The sequence below is a fragment of the Morone saxatilis genome, unplaced genomic scaffold (assembly GCF_004916995.1).
Source record: "Morone saxatilis isolate NCDOM2014 unplaced genomic scaffold, NCSU_SB_2.0 Contig8, whole genome shotgun sequence".
NCBI classification, from domain to species: domain Eukaryota; kingdom Metazoa; phylum Chordata; class Actinopteri; family Moronidae; genus Morone; species Morone saxatilis.
In genome coordinates this window covers 26,651,485-26,661,491 of record NW_023340257.1, presented here as the reverse complement: position 1 = coordinate 26,661,491, position 10,007 = coordinate 26,651,485, and the positions used below count along the sequence as shown (strand labels likewise).

At 41.4% G+C, this 10,007-nt stretch overlaps 1 protein-coding gene across 1 annotated transcript in view; it reads right to left on the bottom strand.

The window, feature by feature from the left end:
• si:cabz01090165.1 (uncharacterized protein LOC100333421 homolog) overlaps window positions 1–10,007 on the bottom strand; it is a 59,073-nt gene that overhangs the window by 15,628 nt on the left and 33,438 nt on the right. The gene's annotated exons all lie outside the window — the stretch shown is intronic.

Genomic DNA, 10,007 nt, shown 5'->3' with positions numbered 1-10,007 from the left:
CATAAAACATTTGAGTCGTTTTGTGGAAGACATTTTCAGGCATCTTTTGGGAGTCAAAGTTCATCATCCTTATTTGAACATACACTCTAAAGCACCGGAACAAACACTGCAGAGGTCAGATTAACTGGTCAGAACATTCGTCTCATAGTTTTGTAATTTTCTGTTGAGAAATTCCCATGTCCCCAAAGTCCAACGATACAATAATTGCAGACAATGAAAGAGCTTAAACACTGAGCTACACAGGAGCAAAAATCAATTTCATTTTTCACTGGGACTCTAAAAATTCTTCCAGAGGAGGACGGGGGAGACCGACAGTAAAGAGGCTGGCTGCTGGGTATTGAACCAGAAGGAATGAAGGAACAGAATTCTGCACAAAATGACTTCTTTCTGTAGCCACGAAAATGCCTGAGCATTTTCTTCCACACACAATAAGTTTAAGAATAACAATTATAACAAACTTTGGGAAACTTATTTTACAAAACTATTTGTCACATTATTGCTGTGCTGGATGGGTGGTTTTGTCCGTTGTTATCTTAACTATTAGGAGATTTTTTCCTGGCTGTAGAGAATTGAATCTTCCCATCCCGGCAGTCAACAATTCAGCTACAAAACCTGGAGCCTCGGAAACAACAAATACAATTAGGTTTTGCCCTTTTTGGCCAACTTGTCAGAGCTATTTTAGGACATGTCTGAAGGTGTTTACTGTAACATACGATATAATAGATATAAACAAGTCTCAAAGTAACTCAAATCTCACAGCGGTCAAGGCTCAAGTCTTATTTTTGTGACCAACTCAAGTCCAACTCTGTGATGAATTATATTGAGTAATACTTCAGCTGCAACATAAACCACCAAGATTCATTTTAACATCGGTGGAAACTGGTTTCAGTAAATGCAAAATCCATAATAATTACTGGATAAAATGCAATAAATTGTGCTCCCAATTAACCAAGACATTTCCATCATAACTGAGTTACTGCACTTTTATACGTATACGTTTCTGTAACTGATTTGTATACAATTCTCTGTCTGTATTATGTATTTGTATCATTTCAAACAATCACACAGACTTAATAGGCTTCTTTTTTTGACAAGTTCAGTGTTTTCTTGTCATCCATTGTTCTATTAGACAATTCACTTCACATTTAAATTCACTTTTCTTCACATAAGTGAACCAAATGCTGAGATATAGGCCTACTGTGTGTATGTTTTCTAGCACGCCTTAAAATCAAGAAGGCCTCACAACCCCTTGTGAAGTTTTGGCGACCCCAAGTGAGCTTCCCCACACCCAGGTTGGAAACCACTACAAAGAATCTACAGCCAATGTTAAAACTCAACTATAAACAGTTTTTGCATTTCAGTGAACACTATTCTAAAGGCTCTTTTATATAGCAAGCACACAATTATGTGCATATACCATGAGACACATTTAAGGCAGTTCCCCCGGTTATATACCCTGTGTGAAGTCAGCTGTGTTCAATACGACACAGTAGATGCACTCTGTGTCTGTGTGCAGAGCAGAGACCAGCACAGAAGTCACACTGCAGTCATAAAACCTACAGAGACGGAGGCTGTGGCAGACCAACAGCTGGTCCAGGATTTCATCATGTTTCCATCACCGACTGTGGGGCACATTATGGCACCGCGATTAACCCGTGTTCTTGGTCTGAAGTGCCAATACCTGAGGGTGTTTTTAAAGTGCCAGATGTAATCAATAAGGTGATCTGTTGTAGTTAGGTTGCTGTGGAGCATGTTGCACGTTCATTTCAAACAACCTCATCTTTGATGGATCTTATCTGCTATCCAGTGCAGTTTGTGGTGTCACTCAATTTTCTTTTTCACCTCTGCTGCTTGAAATGTTGATTTTTTTTTATCTTTGCTTCCTGTATATTTTTATCAGAGTTTGTCAAGTTGGTATATTTTATCGTCCTTAGTCCAATATTAAAATAAATGTGCTGCTCCAAAGTGAAGACCTGTCCCTTATCTGCTGGTCTCAGTCCATCTCAAGACCAGATAGCCCTCATGTTTAGATCCCTGTATTGATATTGGTTGTAATGACTTCTGTTCCAGTTGTGCAGGAGAGAAAACAGAAGCCGAGATCTAACACATTGTTCTGGTAAAGAAAAGAGCAGAGGAGTTTTCCAATAATACCAAAGATTGAAGTTGAAGTAGAAAATTGAAGTGGAGAGAATATACACAGAGAGGAAAGACAACCTGAAAATCAAAGGGTACAAGATAGAGTGAGATTAAAGACAGAGGGGAGGCGAGGACGGTGGCGGTGGGGAGACGCAGAAGAGAGGGGACAAAAACGAAGGTAAGACAGAAAAGGAAAAGATGCAGAAGGAGGTGAGGGAGGGAAAATAAAGAAATGTCACAGTGGAGGACGCAGAGAAACAAAGAGAGGATGAGAAACAGAAACAAGAGAGGACACATATTCAGAGACCTCGGTTACAGTCCACATTGCACTGGACAGATGATCCATCAGGGTTGTTTTTTTTGGTGATTTTATTTGGCTAATTGAGCGGCCTGTCTCTGAAGAATGAGAGCTGCTGCTCAGGGACAGTTCGCACACTGAGCCGAAGAACAAATGAGAGGAAAAACATCTGCAGAGCCAGAATATTTCCTCATCTAACTGTGAATTAAGAGTTTATTTAGAATAGTTTGAGGACAGGGAACACAGTACTGACTCTGGGGATGGTGAGAGGTGTCAGCGGTGGAGGGAGGTCGGGCATCAGAGAGGCAGCGACAGCGTGAATATTTTCACATCTAACTCGGTTAGACACAGGAGTTGGGGATTGTCCGGGTTCCCACAGCCCCTGAAGGCTTTCTGTCCACTTCCAGCCAGACTGCCAGCCAACATGTTTCTGTGTGAAATGGAATAGATCTGCTAACTGATGAGGTTCGGTTGGGGTGGGTGGCATCTGTGCTTAACCCTTCTCCTGGTTGAGAGCTGGGTTAGGTTAGTGGCTTTTCTTTCTTTTATTTGAGATTTTAAATAAATCTTTTAAAGGGGGCTGCAAATCTTTTGGTGCTGGTGGTTCTTGGGAGTTCGGAAGAGTCGTAAAACATTGTTAAATTGTTCAAATATTTGCTAAAATGCAAGGTGCAAGATGTTCAGTAATGCAAAGGAAATATCGCAGTCGAGTGCCTCCTTGTTGCTGGGGGACGTAAGGTGGACAGAAGGGTAGTTAAAGGGATAAATCTTGTGATATTCTATGTTTCTTGTCAAATAAATTCCATAAAAAGACCCAAACTGACACTGAATTAACAACACTCCTAACAAGAACTGTGTGTGTATCCAAAGCCTGATATATCTTATTCCCTATCGTCCAAAGACTATTAGGGACACATCAAGAGCGCCAACCGTAACCAGACGTAATTTGCTTAAGAGACACTTTCTCCACTTTCAGAGGGGTACAGCATGCATTCGCCAGCTGTTTGAACAGGATGTGAGGATTCACCTTTTTAAATGAAGCTGCCACACGGACTCTCAGCGGCACAAAAACAGCAGTGGAGATGTTTAATTGTGCCACCCTTAAGATGATCGAGAGCCCGCTCTGATTCCTTAAGCTAATTTGAGTACAGATGGCGGTGGAGGAAAGACGAGCTCGAAAAGAACAAAGAGCGAGTATTCAGGGCTGCAGAGAGAGAGAGAGAGAGAGAGAGAGAGACAGAGAGGGGAGCAGATGTTATCGATGGAATGATAATTGAGTGGAGAAACATGGGAGCTGTGAACTAGGCCACCCTCTGAAACACTGAGATTACTGCTAAAGCCGGATCGACTCACTCTGTTACACACACATAAACACACATGAGGAATACAGCCAGAAATAAGCACATTCACACTCTGTTTAGAGCATTGTGTTCTAGTATCAGGTCTGACGGAGACATTAGTCTTTTGTTTTATGGTACGATCAGAGTGGTGATAATGTGCCTACCATCTTACAATTTAGTCTTTTTTCTTAAAACGCCACCATATTTAGCAAAATGTTGGTGGAAAGTCTAATTTTGTTGAGTTTTATTTAGTTTCTGTCCACTTTGAATGAGGTTACGATGATCTGCGAGGTGAAATTAGTGTTTTTGTTAATGAAGTCTGGTTGGCTGTTAGTAGCGCCCATTTGTTGTAGTCTGAGAGGCTGGTGCTCTAGTGATCTAGCAGCAGTGAATTTTGTTGATATATATATATATATATATGTATATGAAACCTTTCAAAATTATAAATCTGTGCACTCTCCGTGTCAACCTTGTACAGTCGGCTGTGGCAGAACTTTATAATGGCTGACTTTGAGAGACAGGAAGAGTGAGAGAGCTTGTGTTTACTGTATTACTGAACTGTATTCTCTCTCTATATATAGGTGTGTGTATCTGCAGATGCATGTGTCCTTTGTCTGTGTATACATGTGTGTGTGTGTGTGTCCTCTGTGGTTGTGTGTGTGTGTGTGTGTGTGTGTGTCCTATATATTATTCAGGTGTCAGCCGGTGCAGAGCAGCGCCTATTTATCAACACAGGAGCGGAGGTTACGAGACAAGGAATGGAATTATAAAGCCAAGCCTGACCCGCTGGGCATTTCTGTGTGTGTGTGTGTAAGTGTGTTTGTGAGCATTTCTGTGTGTTTGAGAGGGAAACATGGTGAAAGGGTAAAAGGAAAAAGATAGAGAGATAGCGTCTCTAAAGAAAAGTACCTCGGTATGAGTATGTGACTGTGTGTGTGTGTGTTTGTGTGTGTGCGTAAAAGAGAGAGGGAGAGAGAGCAAGCCTTAGGCATTCGTTCAACCATTAGTCTGACAAAGAACGCTGCAGCACTTATAGACCAGACCTCTATAATAGACTGGCTGTCTCTCTCTAGTACGTACACACACACACACACACACACCACTATTGCCTGTGGCCTTGTTGCTTGAGGTAAGTCATGTTTCAACCCGAGGCTTCGATATATATACAACTTTATAACAGCAAGTACAGCAACAGCACGGTGGTTGGCTGTTCGATTCAATGCCACAGGAAGTCACTGACTCTACGTCACGGCCGGCTGATGCTCAAGAAGAGAGAAAGTCACTTAATAACTAAAGGCTTTAACTTCCCGGTTGTTTCCACAGAGATTCTGTGGGTTTGTTAGCAGAAAATCTCACAAACTACTTCACAGATCTGCTGTGAACAATCACACCGTGCGGCTATTTAAAGAGCGCTTTGCCTCAAGCAGCAACCGACATGTGCATAGAAGTCTGCTCAACGAGTCGCTTTGGATATGTGCAGACTGTGTTAACTGGAGGCGTACACAGGAGATTTAAAGATGTGGACATTTACCAGACAGGGTTTAGGCATGAGGCCATTCCTTTGCCATCTTAGGACAAGAAATATTGTATCTCTTGCACCGAATGTTATGGAAGCGTAATACTAAATCAGTGCCGTACCCCTTTAAAGGACCAGTGTGTCGGATTTAGTGGCATCTAGTGGTGAAGTTGCAGATTGCAACTAACTGAAACCGCTTGCCTTCACGGAGCATGTAGGAGAAAGTACAGTGGCCAGTAAACTCAAACAACAAACAAACAAAAAAGTTCCCTTTGCCTGTTCTGGGCTAATGTAGAAACATGGCGGTTCAACATGGTGGACTCCGCCACCGGCCACTCCACCAGAGGACCCGCAAATTCTAAGGTAACGAAAATACAATGATTCATATATTTAGGTGATTATACACTCATGAAAACACACGTGAATATTATATTACATTTCTGACAACAGATCCTCATAAATGTTACACACTGGACCTTTAACTGGAGGTGTAGAGTTTGAAAGATGTAGATATTTGTCAGACCTGGAGGGTTTAAAAGGAAAATGCAATCAAATTGCATTGTGGGAACTGTTTTTGGAGTTGATCCTACATTAAAACCCACATTAGGGACTAAAATTAGCCTCTCTCTGACCTCCGCTGCACAAGATTAGAAAATATTATTAGTTAGTTAGAATTAGTGTGCAGATGAATGTTTGTTGAAATCTACACTTGTGCTCTAAATATAGAAAACATTTCTTCCACCGATTTCATTCCTTGTTTTTTGAAATGACAAGAGACAATAAGACAAAGTGCATCGGCTCATATCGGATTAACAAACAAACGTTACGCCCATGCTTCTGAGTGAAATGAAAAGCTGCAGTGTACAGCCAGCGAAGGTTATTCTTTACTCTAAAGATTTATATTACCCTTGCCTTGGGCACGGAACAACTTAGGATCCAGCGTAATGCAAATCAGTAAAGATCCAAGATAATTGCAGTTTGAATATGTCAGTGTGTATCATTTAACTTTATGAATAATGCAGCGCTCGTAATGACATGAAATACGCTGAATACCGTATAGGATTTACAGAGAGGCATAACCTCAAGTATTGCCTCAGCTTTGTGAATAATGCAGCGGCCACGAGCGTATGAAACAGAGGATTTCAGACGAGGCACGACACTAAATCCAACCCATGGCTCAGGGTTACATTTCACGTGGACTGTACGCCGGTGCTCGCGTTCTCTATGTATAAAATGCCTGCGAGCTTCCATTCTTTTTATGCTCCATTATTAAATGACACAGTCCTGAGCTCGAGAGAAATGTAGTTCCACCCGCCTCCGGAAACGCCTGCATGTGTGTTTTATTTCCTTTAGAGGAAAGTCGCAGGTTTGATTCCCGTACTGGCTGCACTGTTGGATCAGTAACTTTGATGTATGTATTTGATCTTCACATGAGAAATGACAGCACTGTCAAATTTTATTGCTTGGAATGACCACGTTGAGCTGACGGCTGTGTGACCTTTGACCCCTGTCTGTCAGATGCTAACACACAGGTAGTGTGGCGTTGTTGTTAGCGCAGGAGACCCCATAATAATACTGTGTCTGCAACCATAACCACATTGCTTTTGTGTCATACCTAAACCATCAGAGGTGAAAAACACATGCTAGTTTGGTGGACATTAACTAAACAGTGAGATTTATTGGGCTCCCAAAATAATAATTTCACAAAATAAGTGAAATATTTTTTCCACTGGCACCCTTAAGAGCTCCTTTCATTCAACTAGGAACTAGGAATCATGCATAAAAATAAAAATAAAAATCTATTAGCACATTAAACCTGTAAAAGTTTCCTACATCAACAGGATACAGTAAATGTAGTTTAGCAGCTTGGTCAGTAGCCCTGTAGGAGATAGCCCGTTTCCTGACCTGTCCTGTCCGGTAGTATAAAGAGCAAACATATACAAATGTGAAATGTTTCTCAGCAAGCTTTATTTCAGAGGTCTAACCAGATGTTGCATATTTATTATCGCTAATTTTATCACGGAGCACCAGTGTACCTTGAGGGGCCCCTAGGGTGTCACGGTTTGAAGCAAAGGGGCCCCTGAAAGAGCCCAACAATTCACCTGTTTAATGAGTTGGGAGTGAGGCCAGCCTTAATATCTTAATGTTTGCTGCCTGGAACTGCAGAAAAATACATTTAAATATCTAAAACGTAAGAGCATCGCTTGCAAAATGATGATGAAGATTTGTCGTAGATGGTCTAAAACATGAAAAAGGAGGTTTGGTCAACACAGTTAAAGACACAGTACATGACATACTGCTTCACCAGATATACCCACAGAGGCATGATGGGAGCGTGCCAAGAACGGCTTTTTTTTCCCAATAAAGGTGTACCAATACAAAACCCTACAGGGGGGGAGAGCGGGCCAACAAGCCGAGTGTGTAATTGACAGCAGTGAGTCAGAGCTATACAATTAGTACTGAACCTGAGGGAGGCACCTGGCAGGCCGTCAGCCATCTGAAGACACTGAGCCGAGTGAAGCAGAGAGAAAAGCTCCCCAATAATCCAATAATCTAACACCAGGAAATATGTGAAGCAGTCTAATGACCAAATATCCTTTCATGGATCATGGAACTTGAAGATTTGGATTTTTTGAAGCTCTCCCCACTCCTCTGATTTCCTTCAATTCCTGAAAAAAGAACAAGGGTGACTTTATAGAGGTTCCACAGGACACTGAAGGTATAAAATATACATGGATAGTTCCCTTCACACCTTAGACACAAGGTCAGGGGCGAGAGTTTCTCTGCATATCCTTGGTTTCATCGCCTCTCGTCCTCTGAATATCAATTGGGGGAGAGACAGAGGGAGCAGAGGAGAGGAGATATTGAGAGTGGATGGAGGAAAATAAATGAGGGCACACATGTTTAATACGGTGGCTCATTTACACCTTGATGCTCAGAAATGTGTGTTTGGTGTGACACAGATGGTGCGAATGAAAGAAGGAGCTAAAGAAAGTGATAACTGTCTGTCTGAGGTAAAGGAATTAGAGTCATAGTGAACTGAAAACGCAATAAAAACTGCAAAACCTCGACTTCCTGGCTGCTGTCTGAGCCCAGACTTTGATAATAATGAGCCGAACATCAATATGCATTTGCATATAAACAAAATCATGTAAAAATCACAGCGAAATTCACATATTGGCTGCTTTTTCACTGAATCAATCAATTATCAATCTGCCTTGTGGGTCGATCCTGGGTTTAACAAAATAACTTAACTCTATATTATATTTAATTTTACCCCAATATACTGGAGGTTACAGCTATGGCGTCTATGTGTTGAATTTAGCCAAGTTTAAACTTAGTTTGTGTTGAACTGTTTTGTTGGGAGAAATTTAATTTTTTAAACTTTAATAGTGGATTTATCTAGTTTCTCAACCGTGTCTGCAGTTGCACTGCTGTTATCGTCGTCTGTGTACATCCAGAACTCAATGATACTGCGTCATATTTACACAAAGACCAGACTCCATGCAGAAAACAAGCATTTTAAAAGTTGTTTGTTTGTTGTCTTGCGGACAGACCTGACAAATTTTGAATCTTGACTTTTTACAAATCGGCATTATGATTAAAGTATTTCGGCATCATTTTGATTCATTTATTGCAATTAAATCGGAGCATAATCTGTGAAACTGGCGGCCATATTATAAAGTTTTAAAGACATTGCAGAGTTTATTACTCGTGTCTACCAATCTTCATCACATGGAGGGTGGGAGGAGGTGAAACACATTGCTCCTTTAATCCACAGATGTAAAGTTTCCTCCTTTTCTACCTGGAGAAAACCTATTAAACCAAAACTATCTGCAGAACTTCAGAGTCTAATTATATTTTATTGTGATGGATGAACTGGTCCTAATACAGACTCTACTTGACAGGGAAAAAACAGGATTGTCTGGCCTCGGGCGAACAGAAGAATATAATAACAAACAAACAAAAGTGGAAGTAGATATGAGACTTACAACTGTACTCCACACAAACACACACCTGTACAGAAGATGTAATCAGTTCCTGAGCTGTTCCCTCTCTGTTTGCTTCCACTCAGCCCCAATGAAAGCGAGCTCACCTTTTCTGAAGATTTCTGCTTTTTGAAAGTTTGAATTGTTTGAAAACAGAGACCGAGAGAGTCATGAAATGCAGAAAAAGTGAGTCAGACAAAGAGATAAAGGAGAGAGACAGCTGGCAGAGAAAGAGAGAGAGAGAGTGGGCATCATTAGTGGGAAAAGGTCAGCGGGGCCTTGGGTTGTGGGAACTTATTACACACACATGCTGCAGGCGTGTGGGTGTGTTCAGGACGCGGCGGGAAAGAGCAGGTGAATGAGTGACTGAGGCAGGTGAGTGAGGTCAACAGATAATGGTGTCAGATATAGCTACTGTGTGTGTGTGTGTGTGTGTGTGTGCGGGGGAGTGAATGGATGAGTAGATAAAGAGACGTTAATGCTTCTCATTATATCGACAGTCTGGAGATAGAAAGTGACGTTAGTTTAGACGGCGGCAGCGGCGGCGAGGTCACATTAGCAGTTAGCGATGTCAGAGGGAAAACCAGACAATATTCTCTTCATAAAATATGATCCAGTTTCACCCAGATCACTCATAAAGTTGTGTGTTTGTACAGTAATCAGTCAGCTCCGCTAGTTAACTAACTAATAAATCTTCACTCCAAGTGGCTAAAAGTTGAAGATTGATT